General features: G+C 37.9%; 1 protein-coding gene across 2 annotated transcripts in view; it reads right to left on the bottom strand.

The window, feature by feature from the left end:
- Nucleotides 1-15,515, bottom strand: part of Gbeta13F (guanine nucleotide-binding protein subunit beta-1) — a 64,959-nt gene that overhangs the window by 34,760 nt on the left and 14,684 nt on the right. Inside the window, exon 1 of one of the 2 annotated variants that reach the window (XM_074102620.1) lies at nucleotides 961-994. The exons of the other annotated variant lie outside the window; for it this stretch is intronic. The gene's annotated coding sequence lies outside the window, so the exon portion shown is untranslated. Of the gene's footprint in view, nucleotides 1-960; nucleotides 995-15,515 lie in introns of those variants that run through there. 2 annotated transcript variants of the gene reach the window in all.

Below are 15,515 nucleotides of genomic sequence, written 5' to 3'. Positions count from 1 at the left end.
TCATTCAAGTATGAGCAGTTTCACAGACACATCACTGGACTTTGTCATTTTTGATATAACAAATCACTGTTCTCATGTATTTTTTCCCACCATCACAATACATATATAAAGATGGAGGTGATGAACACTATATACCAGCTGGTATATAAACCAATTTGTCGTTATATACAAGAACAATGATAAAGTACATCACTTGTTTTCATTTCAATGCGCATCACATCATAATGGAATTTTAAATTAGCACATGAATAAAAATGAAATTTTTGCAGCCTTATTAATTATTCATAACAATTGCTGTAGGTTTTATCTAGAAGTCTTAGTCTTGTTAGTTGTATGGTAATACAGTTAGGTTGATATTCAAAAACTGAACTGAACAGTTGAATTAACCACAAATTACTCACAACTGTCTGAACATAAGCTGTTACTTTATGCAGCTTTATAAAGAATCGCCTATATTTTACATCCAAGCTAAGAAAAACATTAAAAATACGCACCAAAAGCGAAAACTAATGTTAAAAGCTCACATTCACGTCAAAAACACATATTAACACTTATACGCGAACGTATTTCGTTGAAATAAAGTGAAATGTAAAAGAATCGATGTTTCAACTAGCAACAGGGCTGTGCCTCCATGTCCTGTATAACTAGGTATAGACGAGTCACGTACATGAACGCCTAGATTTTCACAAATGAAAGACATTCTTGCACCCGAGAGAAACTAGGAAGGAACCTAATACGACACGGAATTTAAATAAGAGCAAATGATTGCAATCATATCAAAAATGGCACACCCGATAGCACAGGCCGGCCGTGCCGAACGAAAACTGATTCAAACGAAACATCTATCCACATCACTCTTCGTCTACACTTAAAAATATTAACTACGACGGACCAAACATATATCGGTATACTAACAAGGATTAACTAAAAGGAATTGATAAAATGAAGCAAGAACTTTACCCTTCCGTCAGTAATATTCTTCGATCGTCCCTCAGTGTTTCAGGCGCTTCCTATATCACCATTTAAGACTGGATTCTCACTTTTGGTACATTTTGAATCTGTACAACGACACCACACTGAATCAGGAATTTGAATCACATAGTTTATAACACGGACTCTACACCATTAGCTTTTCATACACCTTATCCCGGCACGGTCCTCCTCACGGCCATTTGCAAATTGCGTCAAAATTCGTGAATGTGATTGGTTGATTCGGCGCAAGTGTAGTTTTAGGTCTCCACTGCTGTCTGGTGGCAAATAATGAGAACTAATACATGCTGCTAAGCAAAATTAAATCTTCAATATTATGAAAAGCCCTTGACATTCTACAAGTACGCACTTACGACATTTTTCATCGAATACGGTTGGGTGCGGTAAGGTAACTTCGAGAACCCGTTACGTGACGTCAAACTGGGCGAATAACAAAAAGCGGGTAGTTTGAAAAATTTCCGTGCAAAAGATGGTAATTTAAACAATTTCATTACTAAAAATATAAAAGAGTTTAACTGCTTAACTTAGACATTACGAAAACTTGCTTGTATAAGGCGAACACAGTGCATTTTACTTCGTGATTTTTAGGTTCGATTTCGATCGTTCGCTCTATTGCGTTCCAATGTACGCTTTTAACTTTTAACATTTAACTATTAACTGTTGAAAACTAATACAAAAAACAGAGTTTATTATTCAATAAGTACAGTACAAAATTATGAGGATATTCTTTTAATCGTCAAAATAATAAGCAAACTAAAATCAATAAAATAATGGCATCTGGGCTGTTGTGCGACTTTGTCAAAAAGAGTATACTTAAGAAACCATAAGAAAAATGTAACCAGCCCGTTTAAAAAAAATGTCTTCAATGTACTATTACTTATTCTGTGCTTAATTGAGAAATAAAACCTCATTGGTACTCTTGCAAGCAGGGGGCTACTACGAAATTCGAAGTTCGTATCCCACGGTGTCTTCAAATTCCGACTTCAAATTTCGTAGTAGCCCTGCTGGTATCATCATCCCAGCCTATATACGTCCCACTACCTGAGCACAGGCCTCCACTCAGAATGAGAGGGCTGGGCCGTGATTCCCACGCGGGCCCAGTGCGGATTGGGAACTTTCACACACACACCATTAAATTGCTTCGCAGGTTTGTGCAGGTTTCCTCACGATGTTTTCCTTCAACGTAAAGCTCGTGGTAAATTTCAAATGTATTCGCACATGAATTCCAAAAAACTCAGAGGTGCGTGTCGGGGTTGAACCCACGATCCTCTGCTGAGAGGCCATAGGGTCAAACCACTCGGCCACCACGGCTGCTGGTACTACAAGTGCAAAATTCGAACTTCGTATCTTGCCGCCCCGCTGACGCTTTATGAGAGCGCTAATAAGAGCAAGCGGGTCAGTATGATACGCACTTCGATTTTCGAATTTCATAGTACTGTAGCCCCTCAGGTCAGACCACAAATCTTCAAAAAAAAAAACAAATTCAAATTCAAATTCAAAAATTCAAATGATTTATTAGTAAATAGGCCGCAATGGGCACTTTTACACGTCATTTTTTTAAACTACCAGCGTTCGGAAAGACCATCATTGCCAAGAAGAATGCGCCGCAAGAAACTTGGCAGAAAGTCATTCTGTGATTGTCATGCTTATGTCATGATATGCCAGGAATTTCATGATCTGCCTAAACGTCACTAGGCAAAATTGTTAAACGTGAGATTGAACGATACGGCGGATGTCCTTTAGCCAATTCATGAAATGGCGCCATTTCACGATAAGTATGCTAGGAATTTCGTGATCTGTAGGGCTACTACGAAACTCTAAAACTCGAAGTCGTATCGTGCGGTCCCTCTAGCACTTATACTATTTAATACGAGAGCGAGAGAGACGGTACGATACAAACTGGTTATTTTACGCTCGACGCATCAGATATTTGTTTCTAAACGGAAAAAAAGTACAACCTGAGACCCTAGAGTAGGAGTGTAGCAACAGTAATTTGACATTTCCACTCCTTCGTAAAATTTTCTGAACGAACGCTTACTGTCACTTTAACGTCAATCAGTATCCTTGATATTCACTGTGCATTAGACGTATGTTATGGAACTCCGCTCGATCTGTACCCTTTATTTAGAAAAAAAAAACATGAAAATAATAATGCGTACATGAGTTGTGACTAAACAGTGCTATGGTACAGACACTACAGTTAGAGTTTAGATTTAATCTAATAAGTACGTGGTTGCTTGCGAACTTTATTGACAATATAAACTGCGAGATAATTCTACAATAATAACACATACAGCTGAACGTCTAACTACGATATCGGTGAGTACTGCTTTTAATTATTTTTGTAAAATGTCAAGGAACAATTGCTACCTACCTATTATAATTGATCGTAGTTTCGCGAAAATTTACTGTTGATACGATATCCACTGGCTTCTTTAGTCTGGCTAGAATGGTAGATAGTATAAATCCGATCAGGACGTATCTTTTTTTCGATTCGAGCTGCTATAAAACAGCGCATTGCGCAAAAACAGTGCAGGGTAATAAATAAACCTAACCTTTATTAGGTACCTATGCTTTATTTATATTATTTTTTAGGCTTATAACTATCTTTTTCTACATTTAATTAGATTAGTAGATCATGTTTACCCAAATATTCTTCGTAATATCATATATTAAAAATTAAATCATTTTCAGGTAATAGAACTATCACTTTAATTATTGTCTACCTTCTTTAAAAAATCTTGATTGACTTATGATTAACATTAGCCTGCCTTACATAAATTAAAGGTTCATTATATACTTTTTTCTGCATGGCTAAGGTTTCTCCTTTTTAAGCCAGTTTTTTCTGTGGCTTCCTAAGCTGTAATCTGAAATAAGTAAACCCATTTGATTCAAAGACAAACATGAATGAAAATTTGTTAGCAAAGACACATTAATCTTTTTATACTTAAAGGAATTAAAAAAAAAGCCAGCAATTGTTATAAATTTACAGAAAAAGGATTTATTTTAAATGAGAAAAGATGCTCTTAATTTTGCATGAATCATCTTATGTGATAAAAAAGAGACTTACGGCAAATAAATGAATATTTGTTCCAAACCACTCTTGAAGACACATTTTTGTAGAAATTGCAGAAGATCTGGTAGAAGAGGGCCTACTCCGAAGTTCGAAAATCTCAAGTTTGTATCATACCATCACTCTCGCTCTCCTATTAAATAGTATAAGTGTCAGAGGGACCACAACAAACTTCGAGTTTCGTAGTAGCCCTGAAGTTCAGAGACCTCTAAGAATATAATAATATAGTGAAGTCACCATCAAAACTACAGCCAATTTGCAAAAAAATTGCCTACAAAAGTAAGGTAGTCAAAACTCTTGAATATGACATGTGTTCATTTTCTTTGTACATCTGCAATCAGCTCATAGACCATTATTAAATTTAAAAAATATCATCATCATTAATAAATAACCATTAAAAATAATTAGATCTGTTGCATAAAGTCCACACTTTGCAGATGGGCCAATCAACTTATATACCGACACTTTGGGCGTCTCCTGCGATACCAAAATGTCTCTGGCGTTACCAAAAAATTGTACTTCAACAAGATATTTCACGGTTTAATAGATGAACTTACGTAGGATGGCATGTACTCATGTACACCATCTATTAAAATTACAGAAAAAAACATGTTAACTTACAAAATCTGCAATTGTTTGAAAAATGTTGCGGACAGATTGTGTCGGTAAAAAAGTTGATTGACCCAGATGCCACCATCTGCATAATAACAAAAAAATAATGGATGACTTTATGTAAAATAGATGCTGAATATTAAATTAAAAAATATATTTATACAGTTGTCAATGAAACATGTTAAAATTGTAACCATCAGCCTTGGATAACAGGCAAATCTATTTTTATTATATGTTAATATAATTCCTGATAGGCAGTCATCCATCATAGATATAGTTTTATCTTAGTTTTCCTGTGCAAATTAAATTAAATTATGATTATCATTGTGATAGGAATGTATTGTACAACATAAATTAGAGCTATCTGTTTCTCATAAAATAATAGAGCATGTTAATTACTAATCAATAGATTACCTAGGCAAATAAAAAGTAAAAAAAAAACTTTTTTCAATTGATGTGTTTTTTTGGTACAGTTCAGTCATATCAAATTCATTTTGTAGTGTTTGCCTGCAAGCCAAATATGCATTTATTTATTTTTGTCTTTGAATTTGAATGGAAATGTACCTAAAATTTATCTATTACGATAGTGCAGTCTACTTAAATGTCATTTTATCATTTGGAAACTAATTAGCAGTTAACATCGAAATGATTGAATGACCTCTGTGATTTATTTGTTCATTTGCTTGCACTTATTTATTCATATACATCAGATTTTCCTCTCCCCTTTGCTCCCCTCCCAAAAGCCAAGAAGACCAGCACAGGTTGCAAACTTGGCAGTATAATCATTTCATAACATACTTATTTTCATCCATGTTTTCTTTCCAAAATGCCAGGAACATATGTGTTCTATCTTTCTTTAAAAAAATAAAAAAAAAACAATGAAAATCTGACCTACTATATATCTGACCTATGCAGATCTATCAACGGAAAATAATAAATTAAACAAGCAATTTTATTATTATGTAAGTGTAGGTAATGTAGTATTGTAAGAAATCTCTCTTAAGCCTCCGTTTCTATCAGAGATGTGCGAGGATGTGTTCTGAGGATTTGAGGAATGTGTTTATCATGAACCAATAGAAACACTTCATTTGCCTCGCCTCGCTCCACTCAGCTGTTTCCACCAGAGATGTGCTGTGCGAGGGTAGGTTCTTTGCACATCTTTCGTGAAACGCAGCCTTAGGATGTCATGCCTCTAATGGTATTGCATAATAATGTATGTGCATGGTTGCCATTTTGTCAATTTGCTCATAAAATCGGTTGAAAAATGCTACTTATGGGGAAAAGCTGGACAGACGACACAAAAGCATTTTACCCAAGCTTAAACGGAGACGCTTCGCTCGCGCTCGGTGAAAGAAATTGAGGTATTTTGTCCTGGAAACTAAAGATGTAAACAAGTTATAAGTTGTCTTTTTTGCAAGCATTTATTCATATAATGTTTGTCTTTGATTCAAATTTGGCAGTTTGGATGTCAAAAATACAGTCAACAATAAGTTTGTATGTTTTTTTTTACAAAAAAAATATCGACAACCCTTGTTACTTTTAAATTAAACTTAAGTTATTCTCAGAAATTATTTGCGAGGTGATTTAAAGCTGGAGTCTTTGACTTATGGTTTAATATTGCGTGACAGCTTGAACAAAGAGAGATACTCTTGTCTGCATGTTAGTCATTGAACAAAGTTCACTAAACTATCATTTGTTATCAAAATTCACATTGTCAATTGAATTTAAACTCAAGCTCTTTAGTTTAAGCGTCATTATAGATTATTGAATTATCTGTGTGTAGATATAATTGCTCATCAGATTTAGGGTTGCTATATTTTCGGATTTGCCTGAGATTTGGGATTTTTAAACTCCCGATAGGATTGCGGCTAAATACACATAGAGCAGGTTCTTAAAGGTAATTGTGGCGTTATCTGGTAAAAGGTACCTTGTTGTCGGTTCTAGTTTCCGAGATAATCGCGCTTGAAGTAAAATGTCGAAAAAAAAACATTTTCTTTTTAAACTCTATATTAATAAGCAGGGTCTAAATTTCAATTTGACAGAGACACAAGTTTTTAAATCTAATTTTAATGAGTTAAAACATCCCTTAAAGTTTAGTAAGAAAGGTACCTTATTGTCGGTGCCGCTCTTGAATGCTTTCTGTGCGCTCGGTATCGGTTTGGAAGACGTGTCGGACGTCGGTACTTTCCGGCGCGTCATCATCATCATCATCATCATCATCCTAGCCTATACGTCCCACTGCTGGGCACAGGCCTCCTCTCAGAATGAGAGAGCTTGGGCATTAGTTCCCACGCGGGCCCATTGCGGTGCTTGTCGGCGCGTAAAAAACGTCAAGAATCATCATAAAATGCGTTTAATTAGAGAAAGGTAAATCATCAATAACTGGCACCCTTAGGCGGTAGCCAGTTAGGCCCTTATCACACTAGCGATTTGCGGGCGAGTGAAAGCGAGGCGAGCGCGCAGCGAGTTCGCTTCGAGCGCGTAACGATTTCACCGCGAGCATGAAACGATATCGCCGCGAGCGCGCAACGATGTCGCTGCAAGTTCGCTGCGTTAGCGCCGAAGTCGCCCTATTTATTATACGAAAGTCTACAATATGGCGTTTTTGCGCTAAAGAAGCGAACTCGCCATGCGCTCGCAGCAGGACATCGTTGCGCGCTTGCGGCGAAATCGTTATACGCTCGCAGCGAATCACTGCACGCTTGCCTCGCTTTCAACTCTCCCGCGAATCGCTAGTGTGATAAGGACTTATTGACGATTTACGCCAATTTGTCTTTTTTTATTCGACTGGATGGCAAACGAGCAAGTGGTCACCTGATGGTAAGAGATTACCACCGCCCTTAGACACCTGCAACACCAGGGGGATTGCAGATGCGTTGCCAACCTAGAGGCCTAAGATGGGATACCTCAAATGCCAGTAATTTCACCGGCTGTCTTACTCTCCACGCCGAAACACAACAATGCAAGCACTGCTATTCACGGCAGGATTAGCGAGCAAGATGGTGGTAGCAATCCGGGCGGACCTTGCACAAGGTCCTACCACCTGCTGGTCTTTAGAGGTTGATTTATAGTATAATAATAACGATTAATAGTTACAACTACAAATCAAAAAGCATTTTTTTAGATCTTATTCTTAACTATGTCACTAAACATTTTACGTCCGACAATAAGGTACTTTTCAAATACGTTAATCATTTAGTGTGTTGAGACAAAATTATAGGTTTTTTGGTAAGAGTTTAATACTACAGTGTTCTTAAATAAGACTATTAAAATTATCGTAAGTTATTAGTCGTTCAAATGATATCACTTCATAATCACTAAATATTTTACCACCGACGATAAGGTAGGTACCTTTTAGAAAATATATAGTGATTGTACCAACTTTTTACTAAACTTTACCTTGAATTTTGAGACTGAAAAAACTTGTTGAAAGATTTGTTGAGTTAATTTGGTCTCATTTGGCTATGTTTAAGCGTACTAAATATAAAGTTGTTGATTTTACTGTTTAATTACATTTGTAAACAACAAAGTTATTTTGTTAAAGTATTTTTTTATATAATACAACGTTAATTCAAAACGGAGTAGTTCTTATTTAGTGTCCAATTACGCATAATATTTTTTCCTTCGAAAAAATCCAATGAAATATACTATAAATAGAAAAAAATGTAAAAATCATCAACCTTTTTTTTACTTTATGCACTTTGGCAAGGTAACTATAGGAAAACCGTTGTCCAATTACAAAATTGTTCTTGAAACATGAAAGCCCGTACAATCTACTCCTCAATAGCATGTCATCTATGTAACTTCCAAACAAACATACTTTTATTGGGTGTATAAGTTTGAATTCAATTTTCTCATAATCACCTTTTCTGGCTTTTGAGCTTCAACATTTTTTTAAAAAATATCTATTAAACCTACATGCATGTTTCTTACATGGTTCGATAGCTAAATGTATGTAGATTATGGGGATATCAATAACTCAATACCGACAACAAGGTACCTTTTCCCAGATAACGCCACAATTAGGAAATCCAGAAGGCAGAAGCGATTGTCTAACGCGCTGACATTTGCCATCGCATCGCCATCACTTTCTAGCCTTGTTTATACCGTGTGACAGAGAGAACTGGTAAAAACGATTATGATCCAAGTGTGTTATGGTCATTTCCCACCGCGACCCGAGACGAGACGAGACGAGAATTGATATTGTTTGCATCTCGCGCGCCCGCCGTGACCGCCGCGGGGGCCGCCATACAAATTTAAAAACTCTCGTCTCGCCTCGCCTCGCCGCGCCGGTGGAAAATCACCTTATACAATAAAGCTTCTAAGGGGAGGCTTCTGTTCAGCTGTTTTGTTTATCTCTGGCTGATATGATGATGATAATGAAACTATCACAGCAAAGATACTCCTAGAATTCAAAAGTATTATAGGTACTAGAATTGAATGAAGACGAGACAATAGGTTGAAATCTTGATAATATACAGAGTGACTCGGGAATCTCGGGATCATCTAGTTAAGACTTAAATTATCTAAGAGTTAAGACTACTACTCTTATATCGTACCAGTAACTATTTGTGAGATTGTCATTTGAAAATAAAGTTATTACTAAGTTCATGGTCACTACAATAAATATAGGAATAAATAGAAAAAAAAAAAAAAATACAAACCTAAATCGACCTTTCACTTGTATATTACAAAATATAAGAAATGGGGTTGCTAAAAAATCCTGGACAGACTTTTTTAATTATAAAAAAAATTAGTAATTTGTATTAGGTACTACTAATTATTTATATAATAATATTTTATATATTATTTTTAAAACATGATTATATTTTTGATATTTAAGTTCTGATTTCGGATCTCCCGACCCCGATCACCCAAGCGACTACGAAGTGCAAAAATTCGAACTTCCCTGCTCTCCCGCTGACCTATTAATACGAGAGTGAGGACGGTACGATACAGACTTCGAGTTTTTCGGAGTAGCCCCCCCAGTACCACGTTCGTGAAATGCACGTCAACGTCAGGCACTTGTCTCACCGCCAGCGAGGAAACGATTGGCTATCGACTATTTGTCGCTCAAGAAACGAACAAAAGATATAAGATCCTGTTAGTAAAAGAAGACACATATATTAAAAATTGATCGCTGGCTGTTCACACTGAAAAGCGAAACTCGCTCTTACATCTTTTGTCGCAGCGACGAGAGCTATAAAACTCGCTGAGCTATAGATACTCGCTCAGCGATGTCAGCTTGGCGGCCGCCCGCACGAGCGAGTCGAGTGGAGCGAGTAATCGCCCGTCGCACGCGAACACCGCTTACAGCCGAGCGACAAAACTACACTCGCTTCTCGCTGCTCGCTCACTCGTTCTAGTTACTCGCTCTACTCGCTTCTCGCTCATCGTCGGCGGTGGACAAGTGCCTCATACTGCGGTTCCTTGTAAAGAGTTGACATATGTCAAATTGCCAAGCTGCACTCCGCGTTCCCATTGTGTGCAGTAAAATTTCTTGAACAATGACCATTACCAGCAAGCACCTATTGATAACAATACTCTTCGAAGCGGTTTTATCGGTCAACCGAAAGTTTACTTGGTCAGTAAACCATTTCTTAGAATCTGGCAGGAGTAAACAACAGGGGGCTTACGAAATTCGAACGAAGTTCATGTCGTGCCGTCCTCTCGCCGTATTAAATAATATAGTGATATTAGTGTCAGCGGGACGGTAAGATCATCATCATCATCATCATGTCAGCCGAAAGACGTCCACTGCTGGACATAGGCCTCCCCAAGGCTCTCCACTTCAGACCGGTCTTGTGCTTTTCGCATCCACCGCGATCCCGCGATCTTAACCAGGTCGTCGCTCCATCTTGTTGGAGGTCTACCGACAGCTCGTCTCCCGTCCGCGGACGCCATTCGGAACCTTTGACCCCATCGGCCATCAGTCCTGCGAGCAATGTGCCCCCGCCATTGCCACTTCAGTTTCGCAATTCTTCGAGCTATGTCGTCGGGACGGTAAGATCGAAGTTCTAATTCGCACTTCGTAGTATTCGCTGGTGCGCGATGACGGCGCCAACTAGCGGTTACAATTACGGCGGACTTTGAAATATCAAATGGCTGACTGTCATTACGAAGAGCGAGTAAAGAAAAAATAATTTCAATGAAATATCGAAATTTACATATATTCTATTCGATCATGTAATCTATAGTGTCGATAATAACGTTAACCTTTGTGATTTCCCGTCTAAAATGGCACAAATCAATAATTCAGGACACGGACTTTCTCATGGCTGTCTGCACGAGAAGTAAAGAAAAAAACAAATTTAATCGAATAACGCATTTCATATATACTATTGCAGAAGATTATTTATATGTCTGTAGTAGGTCGTTAGTAATGCAGACTGTTTTGTATTTCATTTCAGTTAAACATGGCCAAATAATTATAAAACTGGATTCCGAGCGCACTAAGTATACGAACATCGCTTTCCAACCACAAACAACAATAAAAGGAAACAATTAGTTTTGCTCAATATGTCCAAGATGTAAAAGAAACCAAATGTGAAGAGCATAAATTCATGATCACACCATTGAAGCTCGTGTAATTCGTCAAGTTCAGTTCATCGACGCCATACAAAACATCTTTCTTGAGGAAATTTATAGAATTGTTATCACTGTTTTGCCATTGTTCTTGCCGTTCACTACGCAGCAGGTTTCGTGAAGCATTTTATTATTTTCGCTTAATAATGCACGAATACGTAAATTTCACTAGTAAATAGTGACAGTAGTCCGCCGAAAAGTTCCTTGTTTGGCCACGGCGCGCGCTGCGATCGATTCGTGTTCCCCCACCTCCACTTTGCACCCAGCGAATAGGGCCCGAGCTGCCATTTACGAAAGTTTTGGTAAAATTGGCTCTAAATATAGGAAAGTACGGACCCCTCTCACAGTCCACGCTAGTCATTGGTAGTCCAGTCATATCTACTCAGTGACGTAACGTGATTATCCGATCAGTCAGCCGGGGCGAAGAAAAATTTGCCGCCTTTTTTTATTAGGTAAGTAGGTCATTCAAAGAGCGATGGTGACGACCCAAGGATTTGTTAATTCAATAAAAAGGTAATTGGTTTTACCTAATGTGCTTTTATGCGAGTGAATTACATATCGTTTGTTTGACTATTATATCAGTATTGCCAATTTGCATATAGAAAAACTTAGAAACGACGCAGTCCGTCGCAAGACGGTTTATAAAATTCGAATTCAACACGAACTTTTTTATAAAAAAAATACACTAACACAGCTGGCAACACCAAAATTGACAGGTAGCAACTGAAGTTACCAGCAAATCCAATTTTTAATGTTATTCGATACCTACGCATGAACAAAAAACTATCGCCTATCAAATTGCGCACGCCCCCAGAGCGGGCTACTAAAAATCGAAGTTCGTATCGTACCGTCCCTCTCACTCTCATATTAAATAATATAAAGCGTCAACGGACGGCAAGATACAGTTCGGTTTTGCACTTCGTATTATACAGCCTGGACTACTTCGATCATACCGTTAGGGAATGATGATGCATTTTTATCGTTTTTATCTAGGTTTTGCAGACAGATGAATACGATATTTTGTTACGTTCTCTCTCACTCGCGGTTTTAAGGTCAACGACAAAGTTAAAAGCCTTGAGGCGTTCAAGATGGACATTAACCTTAATAACAGATAGGTAATGCGATTCGTATTGATATGCGACTAATATTGATGGGCAAAAACACAAGGCAAAACGCCGCCCTGGTCCCTATTTCACCAAAGTGACATTGTCAGTGACATATGTTGAATGATAGGTACCTATTATTGTATGACGACCTGAAGATCGCGGATCGCGGTGATCCGAAAAGCAACAGAAGAGCGGTCTGAGTGGAGAGCCTTGGGGGAGGCCAATGTCCATGCAGCAGTGGATGTCTTTCGGCTGACATGATGATTTGTATTTAAATTGAATGATATGATTTAATGATATGGTGTGAAAGCAAATATATTTTTCTAGTCTTACATTATTTATAGATTTGGTGGTAAATCTTGACATGAGAATATGAGATTTCAGCTGTGTCGTTTGCGTTATAAGCTGTATACAAGTGCAATTTTCTGAAACGCTCTCATACGTACGATATTTATTGCTGGTTGTCTAAGGAATTTCTTACTTCAAGGTGCTCAAATCAAGACAGGCCGCTTCAATGGTTCTCTATCGTTTTGCCCGAATTTTATATGCCCGAATGTACGTTTCCTAGAATTTTCATTTGCCATAAAGTAATTTATTCTGAAATAGTAATTCTCAGAAGTTGATATTAAACTAACCTAACCTAACCTAGTGCATTCTATATGATGACATTAAAAAAATCCTGAACAAGCACGGTTCTATATATTTATGGCAAAACGTTGAATGGCAAGTGAAATTGGGCAAGTAAAGGTAAACTCGCTTCAATATCTGCATTTCACATTGAAGACCAACTTATTTCTTACCATATCGGCTCGACGGTTCGATGGACTTATTTAAATCACAGGAAATGCCGTCACGAGTTTTCACTGCCATACAATAATCTACTGTACGAAACACATAAGCCATACTTTTTTAATCAGGTGTAGGTTAAGTAGAGTCAGGGCTCAGTGGCTTAACTTTTCTGGTTCGATAACTTTTAACAGCGTAATGAGTTTTGAGTTTGTGAGTCATAGTAGCCACAAATTTTACATTTAATGTTTTGGTGGGATCCGCATTTGTTTTTGTAAAATACCCTAGTGTAATAAGTGTCGGCGTCGGATGAATGTTTCGGAGGGACGATCGGACGTTGTTAGTGTTGTGTGTCGGTGTGATGGGGTGACAAATAAAAATGACCAAGTCGGGGTAGTTCGTGATACGAGTGCCGGTAACTTTTAGTGATCAAGTGCGGGTAGTTCGAAGGACTCGCGCTGCTAGGAAACTTGACACCCCACACTTCAGTCTACTCGTGAACACGGCCACTGCAATGTTGCCCGAAACGTCGAGGTAAATATACTCGTGTGTGTTAGCGTGATTGATAAGTCCCGTTGTGGTATTTTGACCCTAGTGTAATCTATAGTCTACGTTATTGTCTGCCTGTAAACTTAATATTTGCCGCATATTGTAAGCACGGTAAATGTATCCGTCCAGGCATTGGCCAGGTTTTGCTTATGATTATTATCTTAAAGTAAGAACTTTGTAGGTATTCTATTCTGTAATATGATCCTATGCTATGCCTGACGGATAAACACATATATTAAACGAGTTAACTTCCGTGACACTGATTGAATACGACTGACAGCAACTATGCGGAGTGAGACTTTCTAGTTTCACCTCATATTGTTTAGCTCATCTATGCAGCGTGTATTTAGTTATAAACGCAAACTTTAAGGATAGTTAGTAAACGGCCCTAATAAACGTACTTTCATCTCTCTCTTCAAGTGCCATCTTCCAACTAGTGAAGGTTGGCAGTCAGCTCCGCATATCTAATTCGGTCTTCCAGTCGAAAAAGCCTCCGCGGCGCTCTTAACTCCGTCCATTCCCGGATATTTGCGTAAGCCACGATTTCTTCCTACGACCCACTGCTCTCTTGCCTGCCACTTTGCCCATCATTATCAGTTGCAAGAGTTCGTATCTGTCATGTCTTAATACGTGACCCAGATAGGCAACTTTTCTTTTTTGATGGTCTGCATTAGTGGGCTGGTACTTTTCATATATTTTATAAAAAAAAATCTTTTTTTTCCCGTAGTTAATAATCTCTCTCTTCTAAGTAATACACTCTTGACAGAGTGGTTTGTGGTCGTCGGTTGAGAATCAGCAGTGAACCTTGCGTGCGTTTCTTATGAAAAATTATGTGGTGTTGTCCCCTTCCACACCGCCTCTTGCCTCCATCGCGAGTTGGGACAAAATATGCAAGAACTCACCCTTACCTGTCAATAAGACCTACCTTTTTTATCGACTGGATGGCAAACGAGCAAGTGGGTCTCCTGATGGTAAGAGATCACCACCGCCATAAACATCTGCAACACCAGGGGTATTGCAGATGAGTTGCCAACCTAGAGGCCTAAACGTTAAATAATAAATGGCCATACGGTACAGTGCCACAAACGGTACCTACTTCTACCCGATTAAAATTCAACGCAATTTTTCCCTACTTTCATGTGCGTGAACGAAACAACAAGGGCCTGTTTTTACCACTCATGGATAACTAATGTTGACAGATAAAATTAAATGCCGTCTCTAAGATTCGGGACAAACACACAGAGACGGCATCACAGATATCCGTCACATAAAATAATCAATGAATGGTTAACAGGAGGTAAATGTAGTAAAGTTTAATTGTCATTAATTAACAAAGCTACGCAGTTAAACCAAGAAAAAGTGAAACCGATGCTTGAAAGGTTCGGTTATGTAAGCCCGTCCCATCCACGGCAGGGATCAACCATAGATCATAATAAGACGAATAGGTACTACTTAGAAATGTCAGGAGCTTAAAAATTAAAGAAGAAGAAGAAAGAAAAATTTATTCACTAATTAAAAGAAAATTAACAATACAACTGAAAAACTTTAAGATACCTGTACAAAGGCCGACTTATCCCTTTAAGGGGCAGGGGTATTTGGTATAAAATTTAATGTAAGTGGAATGACAATGCAAGTACAGTTTAGCAAAAAGCCTGTATAAAGAAGATTTACAGAAAACTATTAAATTACAATACCTACGTATGTATCTGACAACTTATTTGTTGGGTAATTGTAGACTATGGCGTCAAATATTTTGAGTTAAATAGCTTGATGCGCTTGTTGTTGGATAGTGATGTAAAAAACGTTCTTGATTG

This window comes from Choristoneura fumiferana, chromosome 19 (genome assembly GCF_025370935.1).
Source record: "Choristoneura fumiferana chromosome 19, NRCan_CFum_1, whole genome shotgun sequence".
NCBI classification, from domain to species: Eukaryota; Metazoa; Arthropoda; class Insecta; order Lepidoptera; family Tortricidae; genus Choristoneura; species Choristoneura fumiferana.
Note: the sequence above shows the minus strand (reverse complement) of the source record. Positions and strands in the feature narration are given on the sequence as shown.